Source organism: Dromiciops gliroides, chromosome 4 (genome assembly GCF_019393635.1).
Source record: "Dromiciops gliroides isolate mDroGli1 chromosome 4, mDroGli1.pri, whole genome shotgun sequence".
Taxonomy (NCBI): Eukaryota; Metazoa; Chordata; class Mammalia; order Microbiotheria; family Microbiotheriidae; genus Dromiciops; species Dromiciops gliroides.
The window spans coordinates 123,959,750-123,974,231 of NC_057864.1; the positions used below are offsets into that span (position 1 = coordinate 123,959,750).

The 14,482-nt window shown below is 40.7% G+C and overlaps 1 long non-coding RNA gene across 1 annotated transcript in view; it reads right to left on the reverse strand.

Moving 5' to 3' along the window:
- LOC122752626 overlaps positions 1 to 13,661 on the reverse strand; it is a 144,377-nt gene extending 130,716 nt beyond the window's left edge. Inside the window, exon 1 of the long non-coding RNA XR_006356196.1 lies at positions 13,452 to 13,661. This is a non-coding gene — a long non-coding RNA (uncharacterized LOC122752626). The remainder of the gene's footprint in view (positions 1 to 13,451) is intronic.
- Positions 13,662 to 14,482: the final 821 nt, after the last annotated feature.

Here is a 14,482-nt window from a genome sequence, read left to right on the forward strand (position 1 = left end):
TGTCCTTTGTTCTTGAAGAGGGCCAAAATGACATCACTATGTTGGAGTCAAGGTGCCATGTGTCCAACTGTGGACTAAGTAGACCAATATGAGCTCATAAGGTTTTACCACAGGTCAGGTGTAAGTAATTCACATGAATATTTGGGGTGAAGATATCTCTAAATTTGCACATCTCACATTTCTTTTGAGCTATTGAAATTTTGCTTCACTGTACATTCTTTGATGTGGGCATACCATGCGGGACGATCCTTTGCCAGTATCTCCCATGATACACAATCAATTCCAAAGTTCTTCAGAGAGACCTTGAGAGTATCTTGTATCTCTTCTTTTGACCTCCATATGGGCACTTGCCTTATGTGAGTTTTCCCGAAAAATAAAGTCTCTTAGGCAAAGGTACATCTGGCATTCAAACATTGGAATGTATTGAGGGGGATGATAGTTGCACGCTTTTAGAAAATCATATTGGCAGCTGTGAGGGAGTAGAAGGAGACTTCTAGCAGAAAGATCAATTAGGAAGGTATTTCAATAGTTCAGGCAAGAGGTGACAAGGGCTAAACTAGAATGGTGCCTGTGTGAATAGAGAGAATGGGAAATTGATGTGAGTAATGTTGATGTGAAACCAAGGAGACTTGGCAAGTGTTTAGATGTGTAGGTGTTAGATTAGGGAAATGAAGGAGCCAAAGATGACATTGAAGTTGTGAAACCTGGGCAGCTAGAAGGATGATGATGTCCTTGAAGGTAACAGAGAAGTTTAGAAATGGTAGATTGGGAGTGGGGAGTAGTGGTAGTGGTGAAAATAATGTAATGAAATCTATAATATACTCCATAGTCCATCCATGCCTACTTATCTTGTGTAACTTGCTCTGCCTCACATAAAATAAAAAGGTGAGGAGTGAGGGGTGGGGGGAGGCAGGGTTCTTATTCACTGGATATTGGCATTTGGGACCATCTCAAGTCATCCTGATCTATATCTTGCTCCTGGACCCAGATGACTGCAGAGGAAAGAGTGAAGCTGGTGACTTTGCACAGACCTGCCTCACCTAAATCCAATTCATTGCAAGTTATGACATCACCTCCTGAAGTCATGGTCCTCTTCCAGAACAAACAAACAAACAAGCAAAAGCAACAACAACGTGGCCCTTGAACTTAGACTACAGAGGTTTCCTGCTCTCTAAGGACTTCCAGCTGTAGCCAGGAGATGGTCTGGGGATGAAGGTCTGATTTTCATAATGGCATCTGAGCAACTTCTTTGAGGAGTGGCTAGTTAGGCTTTTTTATTTTATATTTGCATTGATATCTTTTTGGATATCACACCACCTTCATTCCCATCTCTATCCCTCTCCCAATCTTCTCACAGAGAGCCTTTCCTTATTATAAATACAATTGATGAAGAAAAAGTCCAGCAAAACAAAGAACCAAAAAACATTTTTAAAAATCCTGACCTTCTTTGCAGGGAGAGTTTCACATTCATGGTCTTTAACTTCTGTGAAGAAGCAGGGACAGATGTCCTCACATATCTTTTGGAAGGAGTCCTTCTTGCTCAGTCATAATTTCTCAGCATTTAGTTTTGATGTGTTGTTGCTGTTAATATTTCTATTTAGATTGTTATACTCATCATCTGCTTGCTTTACTTTGCCTCAATTCTTTTGTCATTGTACTCTGTATTCATCCTTTTGATCATTTCTTACTGAACATTCCATTATATTGACATAATACAACTTGTCTAGTCATTCTACAATTGATAGACATCTACTTTGTTTCCAATTCTTTCGATAGGTTAGTTAGGTCAGAGGTTCTCAGAGTGAGGTCTTTACACTCCTAGAGGCTCCTGAGACCCTTTCGGAGATCTGTCAAGTCAGGACTATTTTCATAATAATAGAAAGATATCTGGCTATTGAAATACTCCTCCCTTTCCCAACTGTGTGAAGTTGAATTTTCTTCATATTCCTCAACCAAAACAGCATATCACAACAGATTGAATGCAGAAGCAAATATGAGAATCCAGCTGTCTTCTATTAAGTCAGACATTTAAGAGATTTGCAAAAATATGTAAAACAATGCCACTATTCTCACAACTTTTTGTTTTGGAAAATGGTGTTATTGTTCATAAAAATGTTATGTTAATGTATAAGAAGTTGATTATTGTTATTTTCAAATGAATTAGTAAATACTTTTCAAATATATTATTTTACATTTCTATTATGATAAATAACCCACATAACAAAAACTCTGAGGTCCTCCACAATTGTTGTTGCTGTTGTTGTTTTGGTGGAGCAATGGGGGTTAAGTGACCTGTCCAGGTTACAAAGGTAGTAAGTCTTCAGTGTCTGAGACCAGATTTGAACTCAGGTTCTCCTGAATCCAGGGCCAGTGCTTTATCTACTGTGCCACTTAGCTAACCCTGGTCCTCCACAATTTTTAAGAGAGTAAAGGGGTCTTGAGGAAAAAAAATGCTTGAGAACTGCTGGTTTAGGTGATTACTTCCCTAAAGATATAACACCTTGCAGGGCAGCTAGGTGGCACAGTGGATAGAGCACTGGCCCTGGATTTAGGAGGATCTGCGTTCAAATCCTGCCTCAGACACTTGAAACTTACAAACTGTGTGACCCTGGGAAAGTTACTTAACCCTCATTGCCCCACAAAAAGAGAGAGAGAGAGAGAGAGAGAGAGAGAGAGAGAGAGAGAGAGAGAGAGAGAGAGAGAGAGAGAGAACACCTTGCTCATAAGGGGAGAAGGTGGGAGATTATACAGCAGAAGGAGGGTGAGTACATAGAGTGGGGGACTGTTAGAGGATAAAGGTAGTTATGATTGTGTTGGAGACAAAACCCATGAATGGTGATTTTAGTGAAGGTGGGATACCTCCTATATCCCCATCCTTGGATTGATTGATCACATACTCTTTGGGGTCAGGCCACGACTCTCCTGGAGTGATATCATGGCCCCCACCTTGATGAACATTGCTCTAGGAAATTCTAAGTTTCTAAGTTGCAAAGAAGGTACTATCTTGCATTAAAACATGAATGCAATGAATATCCTCATCTGGATATTTCCTATACCAATGTGTGTATAGGTATATGTGTATTATGTATACATGCATACACACACTTAAAGGAGAATAGATATTTATCGGCTGGGTTGCCCAAGAGTTACATACTGAGTTGACCCTGGTAACTGGACATGTAGACTTGCCTCTCAACTGCTGGAACCTGTAGATGCTGGTATGTGGGCTTGCCCCAGAGACCCTTAGGAGAGGCTGTAGACTATAAATGAGTTTTATCATTTTGCTGAATAGATCACACTACAATAATTACTTGTACCACTTTGTTTAGAAATTGTTGCAATTTTTGAGAATTTAATTAGATATACAGTTTAACAATAGAAATACTCCAGAGGGATAAAAATGCCTTGAAAACACTATCACCTTTGTCTTCCCCTTCTTCATCTTTCCCTCAATCCCAACACACAATTAATTTGCAAATCCCGTTGCTTCTATTTCAGTCAAATCTATTAAATATGTTCCCTCCTTTGTATTGGCTATGGTTGGGGCCTTATTAGCTCTTCCCTGTACTGAACTGCACAGACCTAATTGATCTTCCTTCGTTCAGCCTCTCTGCTCTAATTCCTCCTTCACACTCCTGACTACATGACCTAAAGTATTCTTCTGACCACACCATTCCCTGACTCAGAAATTTTTAGTGGCTTGAAGTAGCAGATAGGATGTAACCTGACATTCAAGGCCCTCCAAAACCCAGCCCCAATTTACCTTTTCAGCTTACTCTCACATAATTCCCTTTCTCTCTTTCACACACAAAACACACACACACACACACACACACACACACACACACACACAGTTCCAGCCAGATTGGATGACTCATTGTCATCCTCTCTAATCCAGTACTCTTCTTATTAGTGTCCCATGATTAGGATTGACTCTTCTTCCCTCTACCAGCTAGAATCCATCCCTACAAAAAAGGGAATGCAGAGGTCCCATATTCCATGAAGCCCTTTCTGATTTTCCCAGCAGAAAGAGGTTTCTCTGTTGTCATGTTTCTCATAGAACTTTAGATGTACCTATTATTCTTTCCACTTCAAACTTTTTTTTTTTTTGCAGGGCAATGAGGGTTAAATGACTTGCCCAGGGTCACACAGCTAGGAAGTGTCAAGTATCTGAGGCCAGATTTGAATTCAGGTCCTCCTGAATCCAGGGCCGGTGCTTTATCCACTGTGCCACCTTGCTGCTCCCCAAAACATATTCATTTTTATTATGGTCGTTTGTATACATGTTTATCTCCTCTACTAGATGGTCTGCTTCTTGATGGGAGAGACTATGACTTTTTTATTATCTGGTTATTTTATGTCACTTTAATTTCTAAATATATCCCATCCTCTACCCTACCCAAAGAGCCAAAGAATTAAAAGGGGGGGGGGAGGCAGTTCCGATAAACTTCCCAAGTCCAACAGCATGTGTATATTTTTCTCATCATCTCCTCAGGGACAGGCTGGGCTAGGGAGAATATCTTATCTAAATGTTGCACTGTCACCACTGCCCCATACAAAGTTCTGAACACAATAGGTGCTTAATAAATGCAATTGAAGTTAAGCTGTTCTCTTTTCATCTATGTGCTTTGTCAGGCAACTGATAGGTTTAGATTGTACTTTAGGTAATCACCTGCCCAGAATTGGGAAGCTGGATATAGAGTCTGAATGAAGCTTAGTGGCCATCCAGCAAATCCCCTCATTTTACAGATGGGAAGACTGAGGTCTAGAGAAATCAAGAGACTTCTTCAAGTTCTTTTAAGAAAGATAGCAGGGGCAGCTAGGTGGCACAGTGGATGAAGCACTGGCCCTGGAGTCAGGAGGACCTGAGTTCAAAGCCGACCTCAGGCACTTAACACTTACTAGCTGTGTGACCCTGGGAAAGTCACTTAACCCCAATTGCCTCACACAAAAAAGAAAGATAGCAGAGATAGCATTCAAACCTAGGTCCCTTGGATCCAAATCTGGTGGTCTTCAGGTCCCTTTAAGCTCTAGGAGCCTGTTACTTGATGGTCTCTACCCTCCCTGTACTCTCCCAACCCACTCCTCATTCCCCTACATAGATACTGACTCCATGAAAAAGGGAAAACATCTCTCTTTTTCATGATAAGGCATAAATAAATACCTTTGGACAGCTCCCTCTTGAAATATCTCAAGACCCTGTTGGCAAGGAGAGGGCTATGATCAAGCCCTTGGCATGGCAGGGTCCCAATCTGGGATCTGAGCAGTTGTCTATAGCATTCTTCCTTACTTCCTGTTGGGAACAGCTGTGAGATGTTGTTTGTTAAATAGTTGCCCTATCCCCACTATATATCCCAGCTCTCCCTGAAGCTCCTTGTATTTCACAGCTGGTACAAAGTGAACCCTCAACTTTTCAAGTTTCTAAAAGACTCTAGGTCTTATTCTGAGAGAGAGAGGCATTTTGCAAAAGCAAGTTTCTTTACTCCACCATGCTATTAACAAGTGCAGTTTATTAATAACAGTGAGTTGGTAAGATAATAAAATTTAATTGTCAGGGAGCCTTTAAAGCATGTCTCTCCTTGGATGAGCCTTCTCTGATTTATCCCTTTAAGATGAACCCAAGTTGTTGATATAAGGAGGTGATGCTGGGACATGGAGAGGAGGAGTGATGGACAAATTTGACAGACTTATTTTTAGGTTCTGCTACTTCCCTGAATACCATTTGAAGTCTCTTTTCCTTACAGAGGAAGGGCACCTAAGAAGTGTAAAACTAATTCCAGGATCTAATTCGATGTTGAGTACGATTCAAACAAATTTCTCTCCAGGGACACAGGTACCTCTCCACATTTCTCTGTGATGGCTTTATTAACTTCTTTTGCCAATAAATGCTGAGAGCCAATTTGAGTGCTGTGGACTGGAATTGCTCCAAGGAAAAGGACCTTCCTTTTAAGTTATCTCTGCCCTCTCCCCCTCTACAGAGTTGCAGATAGAATCTACATTGCAATGTAATCTTGAATTAAAATATTTTCTCTTAAATAGGGCTTCTGGGGAGCAGCTAGGTGGCACAGTGGATAAAGCACTGGCCTTGGATTCAGGAGGACCTGAATTCAAATTCAGCCTCAGACACCTGACACTTACTAGCTGTGTGACCTTGGGTAAGTCACTTAACCCTCATTGCCCTGCAAAAAAAAAAAAAATAGGGCTTCTGAGTTTCCCCAAAGGTCAGATGGTCAGATGACAGGGCTTTATCTATAATGGTGAGTGGCTTGCCAATTTTCCCTGTGATAAAAAAGGGGAGGGGGAAAGAAAAAGAGAAAAGACAGGAAAGGGAATAAGAACAAGGAAACAATGCTTTAAATATATAACAAGCGTGCCAATTTGACAAAGTGCCATCCTTTCTCAATATTATTGAGAGCTATTGGCAAGTTTGGGTTTAGCTTAACAGATTTTAAGAAAAGAGACAGAGAAATAAAGAACAGTGAGTGATGGAGCATACAGTTTATGCTTAAGGTCATTATTTTGTTTGACTTTGTTATTCCCCAAAGATACTAAGAAAAGTAGACTAAAGCTCACTAATAGTCCCTTTTTCTCTCTAGGACTCAGTTTCCTTACCTGTGAAGTGAAGAAAGGTCTACATGGCTCTAACATTCTATTATTTAAATGTCAAATATTCCTCCTTATCCCTTGACCTTACTGTGGCCTACAGCTACCCTAACACACGCAACTAACAGCTGACTGGGGTAAGGAAGCCAGTGATCAAAAAGGAAGATCATAAGGACAAGGAACGAGTAGAATCCATTTCATTGATCTTAGAATGGTCACACACTTTCATTGATTCCAGGATGCTATCTGCCATATCTCAGAATTCACTCAATGAAGCTCTATGACTATAAGTCATGGAAGTCAAGGGATAAGAAAAGATAGCATGATGAATGAGTGAATGCTTGCATGCATAAATTAATTAATTTAAAAAAACACTGAAGGGGCTGCTACTATGTACAAGGAATTGTGCTAGATGCTATAGACAAAAATGTAAAACAGACATAGCTTAACCTCCTCAACGAGTTTATATTCTAATGAGAGAGTCAACATATAGGAGAAAGGTAGCCAGGGAAAGAAATTTTGGTCTAGGGGCTCACAGGGATGGTGAATAGAGCCATAGGGCAGTTGATTATCATGCCTTTTCCAGAATAAATAATAGTACTGATTTGATTACTGGTCCCAGAGCAAGAGATAGAAAAGGAAGAGAGGAAAAACAGCATATGTGACTACATGCTTTGGCCTGAATTTCTGGATGTGATGAGATGCATTGGCAGCATCTCTCTAGGTAGACTGGGTTAGTTGAATTTGTTCTCAATTGCTAATAATGACAATTCAGCTATTGTGCTGAGTTATCTCCTCCAGAGTGTGTGTGTGTGTGTGTGTGTGTGTGTGTGTGTGTGTGTGTGTGTGTGTGTGTGTGAGAGAGAGAGAGGGGGGGGGAGAGAGAATGTGTGTGTGCATGAGTTGGGAGAGGGATGACCGCTGGAAGTATGGTCCAAAGGGCACTGTTTAGGGGACAGAAGGGGGAAAGGCAGAACTCAAGATCCTCAGAGTAGATGGCTGGATAGGATATGATACATATCTTGAGCTGTGTTAAGAGGTATGAATGAAAAGGAGGGACAATCAGACAGCACCTTTTCAAGTATGGGCTACAGACCTTTACTCATTCTCTTCATCTCACTGATCAAGGTGGGAGAGATGGGATACTCTTTGATCCCCACTGCTACTACCAGGTTTTTCCCATACCTTTATCATTCAGTAATCTCTCTTCCTTTGGACTTCATACTATGTATATCTACCATCCAGTCAAAATCCTGGTAGTTATTATTTACAGACCTCCTCCCTCTTCAGGTCACTCCCCTTCTTTCCTCAATGTGTTTGCTGTCTGGCTTATAATCTTTCTCTCATCCTCATCTCCTGCCCTCATACTAGGGGACTTTAATATTCATATTGACTCTCCTTCAAACACCCTAACCACTCAGTTCCTCAATCCTATTCACCTCTCATGAGCTCCTGCTCCACCCCACCTCAGCCACACATAAAATTGTTCATACCTCTGATCTTGCCCTCACCCACAAATGTACCAGCTCTATGCTGTAGAATTCTGAGATCCCATAATCATTGGCTTTTCACCTCTTCCTCTGCCTTCCCTTACAAAACTCTACTCTTCATCCACACTGTGATTTCCAAACTTTGTCCCCTCAACTGACCTCCCCGTCCCTGCCCCGCAACCATCTCCCTAGTACTAAACACTCTTTCCTCTTTTTACTATCTTGACTCCTTGGAGAACCAATTCAACTCTACACTATTCTTCTCCCTGAAATACCTGTCACCTTTAGCATATCATCAATTAGCATATATTTGTATTATACCCAAGCAAGCCTAAACTTTGGATGACTCCAACCATTTCCCACCTACACTCCTATACATGCACTGCTGAATGAAGACAGATGTTAAGGGCTAAAATTCTAGCTAGTCTGTCTAAAATATCTAATGAGTGGTCGCCAAGAAATTATAAGCTTTAACAAGAGTTAGGCTTTTAAGCATTTATTAAGGAGAATAAGAATTTGGTAAAGAGAGAGAGAGAAAGGCCTACATTCATCTATCTATTAAAGGGAGAGCGCATTTCTTACTCCGCTCTCCGCCAGAGTCCACAGGAAAAGAGAGCAAGTCAGAGCGCCATGCTCCCCCTTCTCCCTCCCACAAGCAAATGTCACTTCCTGATGCCAAAGAAAAGACACATGGTCTTGCCCTCAAAGACCTTCACCTCATGGGGGAGCTTTTCTACACTAAGTCTCCAGCAGGTGGCATCATTCCAATCATTACACAGAAAAAAAATCACCCAACCTCTCATTGGGTCCACTACAAATTTATGTTATACAACATCAAGTAGGTCCTCACTGCTGCTAGGCAATCCTTCTACATTTCTCATATCAACTCACTATCCCACTCTTCACAGTGCCTCTTCTTTCCCAAACTTAACATGGCTCCCACTCCCCATCTCTCTCAATTGAGAACTTTGCTTCATATTTTACAGAAAAAAATGAGGCTATTCATCATGTACTCCCTCTTCTTATCTATTCCTCATCTTTATCACTCAGGTGCCTCCTGCCACTTTCCCCTCCTTTACCTCTATCTCAAATGATGGAGTGGCCTTACTCTTTACCATAGCTGATCCCTCTACTTGTTCAAATAATCCCATTTCATCCCCTTTCCTCCAACATGTCCATTTCCCCATCCTTAAAAAAAACAAACCTATCACTTGATCCTTCTAACCCCACTATGATCCAATATCTTTTCTGCTCTTTGTAGCTAAGCTCATTGAAAAGGTGATCTATAATAGGTACCTTCACATTCTCTCTTCTCACTGTCTTCTTAGCTTCTTACAATATGGCTTCTAACCTTATCATGTCATCAAAACTGTTTTCTGAAAAATTTCTAATGATTTCTTAGTTGCTCATTTTAATTAAGAAATTATTTTTTTCTCTATCCTCATTCTCCTTGACTTTACACCCTTTGAAACACTCTCTTTTCTCTGGGGTTTTGGGACACCCCTCTCTCTAGTTCTCATCCTACCCATCTGAATTATTTTTCTCTGTCTGCTTTGCTGAATCCTCCTCTAGACCAATCCCTTTAACCATAAATGTACCTCAGGATTCAATCCTAGACCATGTTCTCTTCTCCCTCTATATTACTTCACTTGATGGCCTCATCAGCTCTGACGAATTTAATTACCACCTCAATGATGATTCTCAATTATACTTATCCTGCCCCAAACTTTCTGCTAAACTCCCTTTTCATATCCTCAACTTCTTTTCAGATATTCAGACATCTCAAACTTGATGTCTAGTAAAGCTCTTAAACTGATTATGTTCAAATAGGAACTCATTATCTTTTCCCCAATGCCTTCTCCTGTCTTACCTTCCTTATTATTGTACAGAACAACACCATCTTCCCAAATCCTCAGGTTCACAACCTAGGAGTCATTCTAGACTCCTCACTAACTCTCATCCACTATATCCAATTATCCAATATGTTGCTAATGTCTGTCATTTTCAGCTTTGTTAACATCTCACAAATACACCTTCTCTCTTCTGACACTACCAACACTCTAAGGCATGTCCTCACCACCTCATGTTTGGACCATTGTAAATAGCCTGCCTTGACTCTTTCCCTATTCCAGTTCATCCTTTATTCAGTCACCCAAATTGTTATTTTCCTGAAGTGTGGGTTTTATCATCTCTCTCTCTCTCTCTCTCTCTCTCTCTCTCTCTCTCTCTCTCTCTCTCAATGGAGGGAGCCTCCTTGACAATATCATGATAGATTTATCAAAATATGGGCCACAAAACAAGACTCCAGACAACAGGTATATTCAAAGTATCTGGAGTCCACAGTAGGATCTTTAAGACTGCTAAATCAGAGGTATTATCATTTCTGGCAAGAATATCTTCCATGCTCCTCAGCCATATAGGCTGGACCAGTTCTTTTCCTTAAAATGGACTGTAATTGGAGGCAGCTAGGTGGCTCAGTGGATAAAGCACCAGCCCTGTATTCAGGAGGACCTTGGTTCAAATCCAGCCTCAGACACTTGACACTTACTAGCTGTGTGACCTTGGGCAAGTCACTTAACCCTCATTGACCTGGGGGGGTGCGGGAGAAGGACTATAATTGTAGTGAAGATTTAATTGGCCCAAGGGAGAGCTAAAGGTTTGGGCCTCTGATGTAACTTTCTGGTGTACAAGTATAAAAGCAAAAGCTTGGTCATCTGGGTCCTCCCTTAAACTTCTAAGGAGCAAAACCAAACAAACAAAAGTTATAGGGCAGCTAGGTGGCGCAGTGGATAAAGCACTGGCCTTGGATTCAGAAATATGAGTTCAAATCCAGCCTCAGACACTTGACAGTTACTAGCTGTGTGACCCTGGGCAAGTCACTTAACCCTCATTGCCCCTCCAAACCCCCCCCCCAAAAAAAAAACAAAAAAGCAAACCAAAAAAACTTCTAAGGAGCACACTGGCCAACATGACCAAATACTGACTGGCATGGGAAAGCTGCATTCAGCAGAATCATTGCTATATCTTCACTAAATAGCCTTCACTTGCTATGGTTAAATCAATCTTCTCTTGATGAGTGTCACCTGGACCACAAGGGTTTCATTTTGTCTCAGTCTTAAACCAGAGCTACCAGACTGTCCTGGTCAGTTTTGATCTACTTCATCTGTAGTTTCCCATTCATTTTCTGAAGGGATAACCTAAAGCTGTTTCACTTACTTCAGTGGCTAATCCCTTTCAAAAGGCATAATCCTCTATTTAATTATTCATTTGTTTCCTTCTTCACCATTTCCTCTCTCTCACCATCAAATAAAAGAGTTCCAGGTCTTGAATATTTCATTTGAGGGTGGCAGGTGTCTCCTGAGTGTTCCCACTATTGTTTCTTCTAATTCCCTGAGAATCCTATTGGATTGGGCATCTCTCCACTGCCTGTTAATATAGCAGATGATATGTTAATAGGATAAAATCCTGCTTTTTTTTGTCTTGTGGCCTCCAGCTCAACATTAGACATACACAATTAATTAAGGGAGCCTAGTAATTCACAATACACCTTTTTGTTTCTCACACACACATACATTCAGTCTTCTTTCTACATTATAGGAATGTACAACATAAAAACACACCTCTTCCCCGAAAATAATTCAATTTCTTAGGATTTCCTTGGTTTTAATAAAACAATCCAAAAAATGTCTTCAGTCTGATCCATCCATGATCCAACAAGGGTCATGTTGGAAAGTTTTGTGATAGATTGTAGTTGTCTTATGTAAAGAAAAAAGGTTAGGGATGAATCCATCCCTTTAAATAATTAGTATCCATGGATGCCTCCACAACTTATATTTTTATTGTACCTCTGTAGAGGCAATGTGTACCACAAGTTAACTACCTACTGTTTAATGATACTGTCCTTCATTTGTCCTAAAACTACTTCTTCATCCATTCCCCAATAGATAAGTGGTCAAGGGATATGAACAAACATTTCTCAAAAGAATTATAAACTATTAACAAACATATGAAAGAATGATACAAATAATTAATGATAAGAGAAATGCAAATCAAAACAACTGATGTTTTATCTAAGATAAAATTATTGTTTTATCTGAGCTAATTATCAAAGATGGGAATAAATGTAGTTGTAGGAAAATGGGTCCGTATACCAATGCACTGTTGGAAGAACTATGAATTGGTCCAACTGTTCTGGAAAGGAATATGGATTTTTGGGCAAAGAAAACTACTGAAATGTCCACTCTGCTAGGTAGATTTCCCAAGGAGTTCAGAGACAGAAGTACTGAATACATCAAAATGTATGTATAGCAGCATTCCTTGTATTATTAAAGAACTGAAAAAAATGTGGTTACCCTTCAACTGAGGGATAATGAATGATATTATATGGAATATTGCTGTGCTATAAAAATGATAAATATTGTGAATATAGAGAAACTTGAGAAGATTTATATGAACTCAGCAGATAGGTGACAGTTCACTGGAGACACAAAAATTGGGGTTCAAATTCTACCTTGGACGATTACTGGTTTTGTGTGACCCTTGGCAATCACTTGTCCTCTTTGTATCTTGGTTTCCTCATCTGTAAGTGAGAGGATTGAACTTATCCTCGGATCCCTGCCAGCTCTAAACCTATGATCCTAATAATTGAGGCAGAGTGAATAGTCAAGAAAGCAGTAACACTACAACTTTAAGATCAGTGACCCCGGGCAAGTCACTTAACCTCTATTTGCCTTAATTTACTGGATAAGGAAATAGCAAACCACTCCACTATCCTTGCCAAGAAAACCCCATGGTAGTATGGTCCACAAGGTCACAAAAAGGCATACACAACTGAACAAAAATAAATTATCATTACTGCCTATTAAGACATAGGAAAGATTGGATTCTTTGCAGAAGTCAGAGAAGACAAAGAACAGAATGACATGAGTCACCTAGATACTGAGGCTGCTAGCTGGCACTAAGATAGAAAAGACCTGAGTTCAAATCCAGCTTCAAATACTAGCTACTTGACCCTGAGCAAGTCATTAACCTCTGTTTGCCTTAGATTTCCACATCTGTAAAATAATAGCACCTAAGGGGCAGCTAGGTGGTACAGTGGATAGAGCACTGGCCCTGGACTCAGGAGGATCTGAGTTCAAATTTGACCTTAGACCCTTGATACTTACTAGCTATGTGACCCTGGGCAAGTCACTTAACCCCAATTGCCTCACCAAAAATAAAATAAAATTTAAATAAATAAATAAATAATAGCACCTACTTCCTAGAGTTGTAAGGTTCAAATGAGATAATCATAAAATGGTTAACACAATGCCTGGCACATAGTGCTATAAAAATGTTAGTTGCTGTCATTATTATTACCTGAAGGAGTGCATATGAAGGCAGAGGAAGAGAAGGGTGAAAAGGCCACGGAAGAGAGAAACTGGGTGCACCTGAGGACAAATTTATCTAATCTCGATATCTTGCCTGAAGCCCAGTCTGTCTTCCCTTTTCAACCTTCTGGGGTTTCATTGCCCCTCTAGCACACTGGAAGTGGCCAATCCATACAGTGGCTCTCTTCTGAGAAGAAACTGTCCTCTCCAAATATGTTAAGAATACCAGCTCCAAGGCTGGCTGCAGGGTGGTTTAGATCAGGGCTATTCTGGGGCAGAAGAGTTATGTTCTGCTGATAGGGGAGGATTAATGAGGCAGTCTGCTCATCCGTTGCAATTAGAAACAACGCTAAAACTATTCCCAGGCTATTTCTATGCAGGGAACTTGAACTGCTCATCAGGCCTTACTCACTCAGAGACCTGTGGGTAATTAGGGCCGTGTTAAATTTAGGGGAATCAACCCAGAGCAGTCCCATCTGTGCTGTCTCCTTTAGGGCTGAAGGTGCAGCGTGCTATTGGCTAATTCTCTAGGGACTATAAAAAGGGGATTTAGCATATACCATAAACTTTGAGGGTTGCTTAGCAAAAGTTAAACATGTCCTGGCCTCTTAGTTCCATATAAGGCCTACAGGATGCAATTCAACACCAAAATCCCTGACAACCCCGTGAAAATGTCTTGACATTTATGGACACTGATTAAGCCAGGCTCATCTGCTTGCCAGCAGGCCTTTCAAGAGGGTAGTTCAAATCTCCCTCCCGGAGAAATGATGATGAAATACAACTCTCTCAATAGAGAGGTGGGGGCTTGTGGATATGGCATGGAATATGCAGGCAATCATAGTGGCAGGGGCAGTTGGTTTGGCCTAAATGTTTTTCTTTGCTGCACAGGAGGGTTCAGCATAGCTAAGTGGGAGGTACAAAGCCTTTTAAACGTTAAAATTAAACCAAAGACACAGAGCTTAAGAGCAGACCAATGAGCATAGCTCACACTGAACCCCCAAATTCTCCCTAGCTAGAAGA